At 47.3% G+C, this 14,288-nt stretch overlaps 1 protein-coding gene across 3 annotated transcripts in view; it reads right to left on the reverse strand.

The window, feature by feature from the left end:
* C6H15orf39 (chromosome 6 C15orf39 homolog) overlaps nucleotides 1-5,296 on the reverse strand; it is a 74,011-nt gene extending 68,715 nt beyond the window's left edge. For 2 of the 3 annotated variants that reach the window (XM_063926313.1, XM_063926314.1), the window contains exon 1: nucleotides 4,891-5,296. The gene's annotated coding sequence lies outside the window, so the exon portion shown is untranslated. The remainder of the gene's footprint in view (nucleotides 1-4,890) is intronic. The other variant, XM_063926312.1, reaches the window with a different exon arrangement.
* Nucleotides 5,297-14,288: the final 8,992 nt, after the last annotated feature.

Here is a 14,288-nt window from a genome sequence, read left to right on the forward strand (position 1 = left end):
CCTGAGGGATCTCCTCCCAGACCTGGACTAAAGCATCCGCCAACTCCTGAACAGTCTGTGGTGTAATGGATGGAGCGAGACATGATGTCCCAGATGTGCTCAATTGGATTCAGGTCTGGGGAACGGGTGGGCCAGTCCATAGCATCAATGCCTTCGTCTTGCAGGAACTGCTGACACACTCCAGCCACATGAGGTCTAGCATTGTTTTGCATTAGGAGGAACCCAGGGCCAACCGCACCATCATATGGTCTCACAAGGGGTCTGAGGATCTCATCTCGGTACCTAATGGCAGCCAGGCTACCTCTGGCGAGCACATGGAGGGCTGTGCGGCCCCCCAAAGAAATGCCACCCCACACCATTACTGACCCACAGCCAAACCGGTCATGCTGGAGTATGTTGCAGGCAGCAGAATGTTCTCCTTGGCGTCTCCAGACTCTGTCACGTCTGTCACATGTGCTCAGTGAGAACCTGCTTTCATCTGTGAAGAGCACAGAGCGCAAGTGGCGAATTTGCCGATCTTGGTGTTCTCTGGCAAATGCCAAACGTCCTGCGCGGTGTTGGGCTGTAAGCACAACCCCCACCTGTGGGCGTCGGGCCCTCATACCACCCTCATGGAGTCTGTTTCTGATCGTTTGAGTAGACACATGCACATTTGTGGCTTGCTGGAGGTCATTTTGCAGGGCTCTGGCAGTGCTCCTCCTGTTCCTCCTTGCACAAAGGTGGAGGTAGCGGTCCTGCTGCTGGGTTGTTGCCCTCCTACGGCCTCCTCCACGTCTCCTGATGTACTGGCCTGTCTCCTGATAGCGCCTCCATCCTCTGGACACTACACTGACAGACAGAGCAAACCTTCTTGCCACAGCTCGCATTGATGTGCCATCCTGGATGAGCTGCACTACCTGAGCCACTTGTGTGGGTTATAGGGAGGTCATACAGGTACGTGGAGGCCACACACACTACTGAGCCTCATTTTGACTTGTTTTAAGGACATTACATCAAAGTTGAATCAGCCTGTAGTGTGTTTTTCCACTTCAGTTTTGAGGGTGACTCCAAATCCAGACCTCCATGGGTTAATACATTTGATTTCCATTGATAATTTTTGTGTGATTTTGTTGTCAGCACATTCAACTATGTAAAGAACAAAGTATTTAATAAGAATATTTCATTCATTCAGATCTAGGATGTGTTATTTCAGTGTTCCCTTTATTTTTTTGAGCAATGTACATTTATATGTATTCTTAAGAAAATGAACTGTGGGCTGATACTTCAGAAGGTTAAAAAAAACTCAACTGCATAATTTTTATAAGTGACAATAACTAAACCCCACATATTTTTATTCATTAGGATAAGGAGACTAGAATTAGACTATGAACTTTAATAATGAACACATTAAAGCTAATTACCATTTCTCCTCTACAATGAAATATAAATATGCCCCTTAAATTAACATGTCAGCACACCCAATGCTAATGAGCAAAAATAGAAAATAAAGTGCATTTAATTTAATATTAATCTACACAGAGTTATACGTTACCTTATACTTAACATGATGGGAGACTACATCTGGGGGCTGATTTGTGAAAGTGATGTACTGTATAGGGCAATATTCAATTAGTGTCGAAATTTTCGACAGGGAGGAAAGACGGCACTTTCCGCCGATAATCTGCACTTTTCGACACTTCACTATTAAAGTTACGGGTTTTACGCCCTGTCGAAAATTCCGAAATGTTGAAAAACACATGGATGAGCGGAATCTCAGCTCATCCATGCGTTTTCGACCCCGCCATGGTCGAAAACGGATCTGATTTCAACCATTGATTTTCGCCCATAAGAGAGGATGAAAATGAATGGTTGGAATCAGCGGAAAAACAGGTGGAAACGGCCCACAGCAGAATAGTGAAGTATCTGAGAAGATCCAACACTAATTGGATATATCCTACACAGGTTGAGTATCCCATATCCAAATATTCCGAAATCCTCCATAAACCTCCCATTCTGCCTTTAGTATCTGTCAATCATTGGGTCTAGCTCCGCCTACATGTCCCATAATTCTCAGCTTCTTTCTGCTCAGGACAGCGCTGAGCCAGCTCCATCTTCAGATACATTTTTGCTGCCAGGCCACAAGACTCCGGTGCATGAGCTTGAGAAGGGAAGGAAGACGCCTGATTGACATCGCACAGGGGGGCGCATGCGCAGACACCGGAGTGACCGGGGGAACGGAGAAAGAGGATAAGAAGACGGGTTCGCATAGACTTGATTTACCGCTTTGCATCGCAAAGCAGCAACACATACATGAATTACCCTTAGTGGAAGGTAAATATCGCAACACAGAGAATTAAGTTCACACAAACGTGATCCTACATGAATAGACCCCTTTACATGTTAATTTTATACATATGTTGATTTTTTTTTCTCACATTGTGTAAAAGAAAATGCAAATGCACCCTTTTCGAATCTGAAATAGGTACATTTCAAAGTATACATTATCCTGGTCACAAAAGAAAAGTTTGAGGGGAATAAAGAACATTTTCCGTACTTTTGAGACACAAGCAATTAAGAAACAGCACTTGCTCTTCAAGGACAAAAAATGTGTTATAGTGTAATCTTTATATGGAAGGGCAGATACTAGGTACAGATTCTATTGAACACAATTTGTTTGCAGCAGTGCCATTTTTGCAATATAGAACTTATCAATACAGAAACATAGATGTTCTTTTGAAATACTATTCTTCTGCATACAAATCATACAACCTGAACAGCATGACGATACAAAATGTAATCTTGAAGACACTAAACTAAAATATCTGTTTACAACATAATTTTCTCTATTTTTTTTATCCGTAAAATGAACAATTTTTTTTTATTTTTTTTAACAGAACCAAAAATAAATCCCAGAACCATTTTGTGTGTGATCAGTAATTACATATTCACACTACAAATGCGTTAGCATAGTTCTCCTGAAGTAGAACAAAAACTAAAATTGCCCCCTCCAAAAGCCAGCGCTCATTAAGGTCTCTATCCTAGTTACTGAAAAGGTTCCTGGTAATTACACAATTTAGCAGTCTATTTATCAAGCAGTGATAACTCTTTTTTTGGCAAACCCAGCTTAAAGTACATAATCGCTTCTCCATACTTAACTTTAGGGGAACATCAGGGAACCGTCATTATTGCATTGTTATACAGACCCCATAGCCTACTAAGGGGATTGTTAAGCATGCTCAATTTAACAGGCTGCAAAAAGCTAAGCTTTTCACAGTTTGAGGCTGATTCAATTGTTTTACCCCACGGCTACCACTAGAGGGTTGAAAATGGAACAATTCAATTGTTACTCCGTTTAGACGCCCGATAGCCATGGGGATGACATTTCTTGGTGCAAGGAGAAATGTGTGCGAAGTTGGAGTTTCGACAGCCAAAGGAGGACTTTAGACGAGTTTAGCAGTTTTATGCAGCTAAACACTGTATGTTTGGGCCGCGACATGTGCGCCCAAACATCAATTGAATCCTGACTATTGTTTGGGCGTCTAAACAGTCCTGTTTAGATGGGAATTTTAGACATCAGAAACAATTTAATTACCTGCTATGGGGGAAATCCAAGAAAACCGTGCAGCTAATTTGCGTGCTGGAGCTATTCAATTAGCAGGGTTTACTTTGTGCGTGAGACCCCAGCATGAAAAAGCCAAAATTGGTTGTGTGTGGGGAGGGGAGGGGGAATTGTATGATCACCATGAAAATCATCCATAGGAGCCAATAAGGACAAATTACACTCCCGTACTTAGAATCAAGAAGATATTATTGAATATTAAATAGGCTATATGCAGTGAGATAAGTCAACTAAAATGTTGTTTCTAAAACAAAAGCATAATATGCCGTTTTTATTGCAGTCTTGCGAATATCCATGAATTATCACAGGCATGTGATTTACAATATGCGAGATCTGTATAATAATCGTGGATGACCTCTCCTGAGATTGACATTTCGGGGTGAGGGCACACCCGCCAATGACTATCACAGTGTGTGGGACAGATTAAGGGGCAAGTCACAGTGAGGCTGGGAACTGCAGGCAGTCATCCCGATCATTCCTTTATGTGATCATACTTTTAGTACATCCCATAACAGATGTCATGGCTGAAGGCAGGGGGGTAGATGCGAAGGTAGAGGAGGGACCCATAGAGGGCCAGGTCTGATATACTAATTCATTTATATTTAAGAATGACTAAAGCTTGTTTCTTTAATTACCTTCAGAAATATTGAAGGATTACTTATGTAATGTTGTCAGGTACCCCCTGCAATATATTACACAAATGTGTGCACACCAGCCACGGTTTAGACTAAACAAAAAAAACAACTTTACACATATACATAAACATAGTATGGCAGGGGTTTTTAACTCTAGTTCTCAAGTATATCCAACACATCATGTTTTTAGGATTTCTTTAAACATACACTGGTGATTTCATATATTTTGATGGGTCAGTGATTATCTACAAAACTCTTGAAAATATGATCTGTTGGAGGTACTGTAGGTTTTTTGTTTTTTTTTAACTTATGCCCTAATTTATCAAGCCTTGGAGAGTGATAAATTGCACGGTGATAAAGTACCAGACAATCAGCTCCTGTAATTTTTCAAACACAGCCTGTAACATGGCAGTTAGGAGCTGATTGGCTTGTACTTTATCACCGTGCAATTTATCACTCTCCAAGGGTTGATAAATCTGGGCGACAGTCTGTGACATGGCTGTTAGGAGGTGAGTGGCTGGTATTTTCTCTCTCTCTGAGGCTTAGTACATCTCCCCCACACTTCAGTCCAGCATGGCACATGTGCGAGCAAACACAGCCGGGTATCAGACAGACACAGCTCTGTGCATCAGTTCCCATCACTCAGCAGATACTCACATGTGCCGCTCGGGGGTAATCTCTTGCACTGGGAGACGTCCCTCAACCCCCCGCTGCCAGTCCCCGTCCAGGATTAGTCCTGATCTGTTCGGTCTCTGGGGCACTGATGCCGCTGCTGCCCGTTACTTAGGTGTACATGAGCTTGGCAATAAGGCGCCGTGCTGCTGCTTCCAGGGCATGGGCAGCGTGTGTGTATGCCAGGGGTTGTAATAATCCAGTCTCTCACTCTTCTCATTCAAAGTGTCCCAACGTCCCTCTTGTTGACATGGACAGAAAGCAGTAGCCGCACAGTGCTGTGTACATCCTACACGTTGTACGAGAGATGAGAGTCACCGTACCTTACTAGGGGGAGGAAACAGCGAGCGAGCCTGTGTGTGACGGAGGGGAGGGACTCATCACATGTGGGGGGAGGGAGAGTAATGTATCCTGCGGAGGGGAGGAAACAGCTGGAAGCCAGTATGGAAGGAAAAGGGGAAGCGAGAATCCAGAGAGGAGAGACGGCAGCATACATAAGGATAAGTCACAGGGGAGAGACAGCAGGCGGGTGAGAGAGAAAGGAATCAGAAGAGACCTTACACATATTCCCAAACTTTCCTCTTTAGCTACAGTAAACTAGTTGTAAAAGTTAAAACATACTGGCAACATGAAGTTTCCTGTCCATCCTGCATGTATACAGGTATACACATAATTGTTATCAGTTATAATACAGCACGCACATGCTCCGCATACAGAGAATATTTGCCACTCCAGTGGAGCATACAATCAGTAGGGTTAATTTGTTGTTGGGAGCCAATTAACCATGGAACAGTATCATTTTGGAATGCGGGAGTAAATCAGAGGGGTGGTATTCATGTGACCGCCGGTCAGGTGACCGACAGTCACATGACCTCCTCCACGAGCCCGACGGCTCACTATCCCGATGGTCGGCATGCCGACCAACAGGGACTATTTCCACTCGTGGGTGTCCACGACACCCATAGAGTGGGCGGTCGCCACCGAGCCCGCAGTGTGACGAGCGCAGCGAGCCCGTAAGGGGCTTGCTGCACTCGCCCCTCCTCGCCAGGATCCCAGCGTCGGTAAGCTGACCGGCGGTCTCCTCACCAGTACTACACCCAATCAGAGTACCTGGTTGAAACCCACACAAGCACGGGAAGAATATGAAAACTCCACAAAGGGCTGTTGTGGAAATCAAACCCAAGACCTCAGTGATGTGAAGCAGTAATGCTAACCATTACACCATCCATGCTGCCTACACATAGGTGCAGCTGCCAAAGTCACTATGTGGTACCTATTTTAACAGGTTTTTGCATAATTTGTTGTATCAGTGCTATGTGCTTCACCCAAATCTCATGCTGAAGGCTCATTAGCACTGCAAATTGCAGTACCCATTATTATCAAAGGGGGACTACAATCTGCCCACTATGTAACAAACTATCAAAAGCAGTCCCCACTGGTTTACGTCATCCTCAATGGTATAAACTGCTTTATGCATATTGTAGCAATCTCACAGGAGAGGGATTTTCCAATCCCTCTCCAGCAGCCTCCACCTGGCTCTGGGAACTGACACTGTGTGCATGAACGACTCCTCTGGTATGCAGAGGAAGTAACTCGCAAGGACAGCAATTATCACTATAGCTGTCCCTGCACGTTAACTTTACATAGTAGGGATACTTTAAAAAAAAAAAAAAAAATATATATATATATATATATATATATACACACACTAGCTGAATACCCGTGCTTCGCTACGGAATTTCAAGTATTTCCGTGCGTATAACTATAATTTTGAAGGACTTCCTGGTAAACTAACCCCCTTTAGTTTACCAGGAAGTCCTTCAAAATTAAGGGCAGAGAGATCTGTGCTTAAATTCTTTAGATTGCATAGAAGTTAAGCACAGATCTCTCCGTGCGTATGCCCCACAGCTATAGTGATGGATGCGCGGCCCCGCATGTCGCTATCGCCGGTGCTAGATTGGCCTGTATGCAGGCACAATATAGCACATCTCTCATTTCACTGCTGGGTGTAATGAGCGCCCCTCGCTCAGCACACATCGCGCTGTGTGCTGAGCGGGGGAGAAATGTGTGCTGAGTGTTCATGCTAGATCGCTCAGCACACATCTCTGGGTCCATCTCCCCGTGTGTACTGCCCTTAATTAGACTTACAACAGGACATGCTCCGCCTGCTGCTGCCAATCTTCGTCAGGCCGCACCTCCAGGCGGGCTTCCCCGGATTGATGCTGTCAAAAGGCTGGCATCCACCTCCTTCTCTGCCCTGTCCTGCCTCTGATGCTGCCCTGCTTAGTGCTGTAAATGCTGGGATGAGAGGCCAAGGTCTGCCCACTCTATGTTAAATATGTAAGGTTTGCAGGGATAGACTGACTCTATTCCAAAGGGCTCTAGGTCTCCTTGCTTAGCTTTTCACTCTCCTTAGGGCTCCTCCTTTCAGGTAAAAAGGTAAAGATTTCCGCACGACACTTAAGGTCTCTGGGAGGGGATCTGGTCTCTAGGTCGACAGTAACTAGGTCGACACTATCTAGGTTGACCACTATTGGTCGACAGTAACTAGGTCGACAGGGTCTCTAGGTCAAAAGGTCGACATGAGTTTTTCAAGATTTTTTTCCTTTTTTAGAAAATTTTTGTACTTAATGAGCGACGTCGACTACGATTGGAATGGTAATCTGTTCCGAGCGAAGCGGTAGCGGAGTGAGGCACCTTGCCTGAAGCGAGGGGACGCGGTGCACTAATTGGGGTTCCCGGTCACTCTACGAAGAAAACTACACCCAAAAAAAAAAAAAACTCTTGTCGACCTTTTGACCTGTCAACCTAGATCATGTCAACCTAAAGACCCTGTCGACCTAGTTACTGTCGACCAATAGTCCTATTGGTCTCTGAGAGGTTCGGCAATGTTTAGTTCAAGTGACAGGTTAACCTCTGATAACTGAGAAACTATTCTCTCCCGACTGGAAATAGGGTGGTTAAGTACTTATATCTGAAAACAAAAACAAAAATATATATAGGGACAGTTTAAATAGTTTAAAGCAGGCAGGGGTGAACAGCAGCTCCGCAGGACAGCAGAACCGCAGCGGCAGCCTGGGGAGGGGGGGAATCCCCTGACAATGAGCAGAACCCCTGACAACATGCAAGTACAGGGCATAAAATGCTTGTGCATAATATGGTGACAAGGGCATACCTCCCAACTGTCCCGATTTTCGCGGGACAGTCCCGTTTTTTGAGGACTGTCCCACCCGCGGGCCGCAGTGTCCCGCGGTGGGGGGGGGGGAAAGTTTGGAGTCTCTTTCTCTCGCTGCCCTGCTTAGCAGAGCAGCGGTGAATAGCGCATGCGCACAGCATCTATTCACTGGAGTCAGAGGGAGAGGGGGCATGCCAGCAGCTCACAGAGCGCTGGGCATGCCCCCTCAGTGACGAAAATGGGGGAGTGGCTCACGATCGCGGGTCCTCCGCAAAGCCACGCCCCCCTTTTCTCAGGCCACGGACCTTTTTCGGGAGCGTGCACGGCTTCGCCGCGCGTGTGTCCCTCTTTCAAGAAATGAAAAGTTGGGAGGTATGACAAGGGCATTACTGTGCGGGGCACAATATGGTGATAGGAGCATAACTGTGGGGGCATAATATGGTGTTAGGGGCATTACTGTGGCAAGTTAATATGGTGCAAGGGGCATAGTTTGGTGTTGCTCCATATGTGCATAGGAATATTTTTTAAAATATATATTTTGTTTTATTTGTATTTTATATATATTTATTTTTTGATTGCTGGGGTGGGGGGGGGGGGGGGGGGGGGCTGCCTATTTATTCAGACCTGGACCCCACAATTTCTAATGGCAGCCCTCCATACATGCAGGGATGTATGTAGCATATGTGCTGGCTGCAGGTCTCTGTGAATTTGCAGCACTGCATGTCATCTTACAACAGCCTCTCCACTCAGAATGCTGTATTAAGCATAACACCTCCACTCCTGCTAAGCCCGCCCCCAGCCTCCCATTGGCTAGTTTTCACAAGAGTCTGCAGGCAGGCTTTGAAGGCGAGTGGAACCGAATACAGCATCCTGCAGGGACCTGCAGCCAGCACATATGTTACAAGCATCCCTACATGTATGTTCATATGTGTTATGCCGCTCCTCCCTGTACGATGTGGTGGGAGCTGCAGCACCGCCACTGCTCCCAACTGTCCCAATTTTGATGTAACAGTCTAGTTTTTTCAGCACTGTCCCATTGGCGAGACGTAGTGTCCCGTGGTGGGGGGTGGGCAGTTGGGAGGCTACTTGTCACTCACTGCTCTGCTTAGCAGAGCACTGGTGAATAGCCGCTATACACACAGCGTCTATTCCACAGGAAAGAGGGACCTACATTTCCTGCCTTCATCAGAACTCCAGATCTTAATACCACCTTCCATGAGGAGGAACTATATTCAGCCTCCTTGTTTGAATCCATCTTTAGTGTCAGCCTTATCTACCGCTGAGAGCTTGCCGGACAATACTTCCAAGCCAACCTTGACACTGAGGAGGTGTAAAGGCGATATAAATCTGCACAGGATATACATGTAAATGTATTTCATAGAGAAGTAAAAAACCAACGTGAAGCTTTAAAGGTGTAGGCAGCTATATTTTGCACATGTTTCAAGGTGTTCCATTGTATTAACTAAATGGAAATGTTTGACAAATGAATCCATGGAATATACACTGCTCAAAAAAATAAAGGGAACACTTACACAACACAATGTAACTCCAAGTCAATCACACTTCTGTGAAATCAAACTGTCCACTTAGGAAGCAACACTGATTGACAATCCATCTCACATGCTGTTGTGCAAATGGAATAGACAACAGGTGGAAATTATAGGCAATTAGCAAGACGCCCCCAATAAAGGAGTTGTTCTGCAGGTGGTGACCACAGACCACTTCTCAGCTCCTATGCTTTCTGGCTGATGTTTTGGTCACTTTTGAAAGCTGGCGGTGCTTTCACTCTAGTGGTAGCATGAGAAGGAGTCTACAACCCACACAAGTGGCTCAGGTAGTGCAGCTCATCCAGGATGGCACATCAATGCGAGCTGTGGCAAGAAGGTTTGCTGTGTCTGCCAGCGTAGTGTCCAGAGCCTGGAGGCGCTACCAGGAGACAGGCCAGTACATCAGGAGACGTGGAGGAGGCCGTAGGAGGGCAACAACCCAGCAGCAGGACCGCTACCACCGCCTTTGTGCAAGGAGGAACAGGAGGAGCACTGCCAGAGCCCTGCAAAATAACCTCCAGCAAGCCACAAATGTGCATGAGGGTGGTATGAGGGCCCGATGTCCACAGGTGGAGGTTGTGCTTACAGCCCAACACCATGCAGGACGTTTGGCATTTGCCAGAGAACACCAAGATTGGCAAATTCGCCACTGGCGCCCTGTGCTCTTCACAGATGAAAGCAGGTTCTTACTGAGCACATGTGACAGACGTGACAGAGTCTGGAGATGCCAAGGAGAACGTTCTGCTGCCTACAACACCCTCCAGCATGACCGGTTTGGCAGTGGGTCAGTAATCATGTGGGGTGGCATTTCTTTGGGGGGCCGCACAGCCCTCCATGTGCACGCCAGAGGTAGCCTGACTGCCATTAGGTACCGAGATGAGATCCTCAGACCCCTTGTGAGACCATATGCTGGTGCGGTTGGCCCTGGGTTCCTCCTAATGCAAGACAATGCTAGACCTCATGTGGCTGGAGTGTGTCAGCAGTTCCTGCAACCCCACGTTGCACCACAGACTGTCCAGGAGTTTGCGGATGCTTTAGTCCAGGTCTGGGAGGAGATCCCTCAGGAGACCATCCGCCACCTCATCAGGAGCATGCCCAGGCGTTGTAGGTTATACAGGCACGTGGAGGACACACACACTAGTGAGCCTCATTTTGACTTGTTTTAAGGACATTACATCAAAGTTGGATCAACCTGTAGTGTGTTTTTCCACTTTCATTTTGAGTGTGACTCCAAATCCAGACCTCCATGGGTTAATAAATTTGATTTCCATTGATAATTTTTGTGTGATTTTGTTGTCAGCACATTCAACTATGTAAAGAACAAAGTATTTAATAAGAATATTTCATTCATTCAGATCTAGGATGTGTTATTTTAGTGTTCCCTTTATTTTTTTGAGCAGTGTATTTTACCCCAGAGAAACAGCATACAATCTGGCCCTCCATCTACAAATTTTACTAGAGAAATTATGGGCAGGTGGGAGGCATTTTCCACACTTTCTGGAACAGTCCTCTCCTTCGGCCAGTTTGGGTGGTGGTCTTTACCTTGATAGGAAATGTAACAGATGTGACTTTAACTCCTAACCCGTTAGTAGCTTCAGTGGCATAACTACTGCCCCCGCAGCCCTCGCGGTGGCTTGGGTGCGAGGGGCTGCGGGGGCGCCGCCACTGCTTTAGCGCAGATTGACATGCGGACGAGCATCCGCTTGTCAATCTGCTCTCACTAACCCTCCCTGCTGTAAGGAGGGACACGGAGGGCACAGCGCGCGCCTCTCGTGTGTCCCTCCTGCGTCTCCGGCGGGTCTAATAAAGGAAGGGCCGTTCGTGAGCTCTGATTGGCTCACGAACCGGCACTTCCTTTAACAGACCCGCCGGAGACCCAGGAGGGACACAGGAGAGGCGCGCGCTGTGCCCTCCGTGTCCCTCCAACACAAAACAGAGGGGGAGTGCGGGGGAACGCACTGGGGGAGCATATATGCACTGAGGGGGCATATATGGCACTGGGGGGGGGGTGTATGTGTACCTGGCACATGGGGGGGCTATATTTGGCACTGGGGGCACGTGAGTACCTGGCACTGTGGGGGGATTATCTGGCACTGGGGGCATATGTGGCACTGGGAGCACAGCCCTAGCAACAAGCACTACCCCCTAGCAATGAGCATGACACCCAGTGCATGAAACCCCTGGCAATGAGCATGACACCCAGTGCATGAAACCCCTGGCAATGAGCATGACACCCTGAGCATGAAAACCCCTGGCACCGTGCATGGAACCAAGAGCATGAAACCCCTGGCAATGAGCAGGTTTTTTTAAAAGTAATTAGAAGCCTTACTGTAGGACTTAATGTGTAATGGGCATTACGGTGTGTGGCATAATGTGTCACGGACATTGCGGTGTGTGTCATAATGTGTCACAGGCATTGCGGTGTGTGGCATACTATATCACGGGCATTGTGGTATGTGGTATAATGTCTCAGGGGCATTGCAGTGTGGCATAATGTATAACGGGCATTGCGGTGTGTGGTATAGGGTATAACGGGCATTGCGGTATGTGTCACAGGCATTACGGTGTATGGTATACTATATCACGGGCATTGTGATATGTGGTATAATGTCTCAGGGTCATTGCAGTGTGTGGCATAATGTATCACGGACATTGCGGTGTGTGTCATAATGTGTCAGGCATTACAGTGTGTTGTATACTATATCATGGGCATTGTGGTATGTGGTATAATGTCTCAGGGTCATTGCGGTGTGTGTCATAATGTGTCACAGACATTGTATGTGCTATAATGTATCAGGGGCATTGCAGTGTGTAGCATAATGTATAACGGGCATTGCGATTCCTGTCATAATGTGTCACAGGCATTACGGTGTGTGGCATAATGTGTTGGGGGCATTACGGTGTGTGCATATTGTGTCATGTGCATTATTGTGTGCGGCATAATGTCTAAGGGCCATTGCAGTATGTGGCATAATGTATACTGGGCATTACTATAAGGAGGAAAAATGACAAATAATGTAAGGGGCATGAATCAGGATTATTTTTCTTCCCTGTGGTGGCTAACGTCTGGGCGTGCAGGTTGCAAAACTGGGGTATAAGGTAGTCCTTTTCCTGAAATGGCACGCCCCTTTATGCAAATCCACGCCAATTTCAACGAAGCCACACACCCTTTTTGCGGCGCGCACATGTTTATCCCTTTACTAGTGCCAATTATGGGGGATGGGGGATGGGGGGGGGGGGTGCGCCGAGGAATTTTTGTGGCTTGGGGGAGAAAATTTTCTAGTTACGCCACTGATAAATAAAAAAGTTCTGCGATGCTTGCACATATGGAAACTTCACGTGGGTTCGTTATGCGTGACTGCCACTGGGGATCCCCGCGGTCAGCATACCGACCGCGGGATCCCGGCAGCGGAATGCTGGAGGGGAGGGCAAGTGAAACAAGCCCCTTGTGGGTTCGGTGGCGAGCACAGGTTCTATTCCCACTCAATGGGTGTCGTGGACACCAATGAGTGGGAATAGTCCCTGCTAGTCGTCATGCCGACTGTTGGGATTTAGAGGGGGGCGGGATGTACCCGTCGGTTATGTGACCGGCGGTCTCGTTCACGGTATGCATATTTTTGCTGCGGGGTACACTGGGCTCCACAAGTCTGGACAATGGGGTGCAGAGTAGGATCTTGATCCGAGGCACCAACAGGCTCAAAGCTTTGACTGTTCCCAGAATGCACAGCGCCGCCTCCTATATCACCCCACCTCCCAGCACAGGAGCTCAGTTTGTCAGTTGGTGCTGCAGTAAGCAGGCACTGAACAGAGGGGCTGCTCCAGGCAGCCCTAAGAAAAGCTTTTTATGAGGTAAAAAGTGAAGACTTCAAGGACAGCAGCGGTGGTAAATGTCTTGTGACATTCACTGCTGCAGCTCCAGCTCTCCCCAGCGGCGCTGTACACTCCCGAGCCCTGGTTGTCGGGTACCTACAGCGGAGGCTCCGGTTTTCTTCATGTTATACACACACGGCTGGGGCTCTCCAGGATCGCATGGCCGCGCTTCGGGAGGTGGTAAGTGGGTCCCGCTCGCGGGACCCGGTCTTTATCGCGATCTGGCGCGGTCAGTGGGAGGCGGGCCACGTGCGCTGGCGGTGGACACTGTGGATACAGGCGATCCCACTAGATCACCAGGGCATGGACGCAGGTCAGGTTTTCTCTTAAAACCGATTTTAATATCGCCCACAGTACCCGGTGGTTTTGCCAGCAAGGGGGATAAGGCTTAGACCTGAAGCCCCTCCCCCAGCCCCAGGGCGCCATTTCCAGCAAGTGTTCCCGCCCTGGAGCTGAATCTGTCTTTTCCTCACTCCCTGTCAGTGTCTGCGGCGCCATTACTCCTCAGCTCACTGTTCCTGGGACTGCTTGGGCAAATCCTCCTATGTAAAGCCGCCTGGTTGTCAGCGCTGTGCCTTTACATGACACTTAAATATTCTACCTGCCTTTTTAGTCAGTGTTAGTTAAGAAAGAGTGCATTTAGTCAGGAGTTTATAGTACAATTACCCTGTGATATACATCCAGTTTCTTACTGTGTAGTGTTATATCTATTGACTATATAGCTGTGTAAGCTAGTCCAGTGCAGTATTATTGTCTGTAATAACATCTGCATTGTAAATGTTTAGGAGGTA

The sequence above is a fragment of the Pseudophryne corroboree genome, chromosome 6 (assembly GCF_028390025.1).
Source record: "Pseudophryne corroboree isolate aPseCor3 chromosome 6, aPseCor3.hap2, whole genome shotgun sequence".
Taxonomy (NCBI): domain Eukaryota; kingdom Metazoa; phylum Chordata; class Amphibia; order Anura; family Myobatrachidae; genus Pseudophryne; species Pseudophryne corroboree.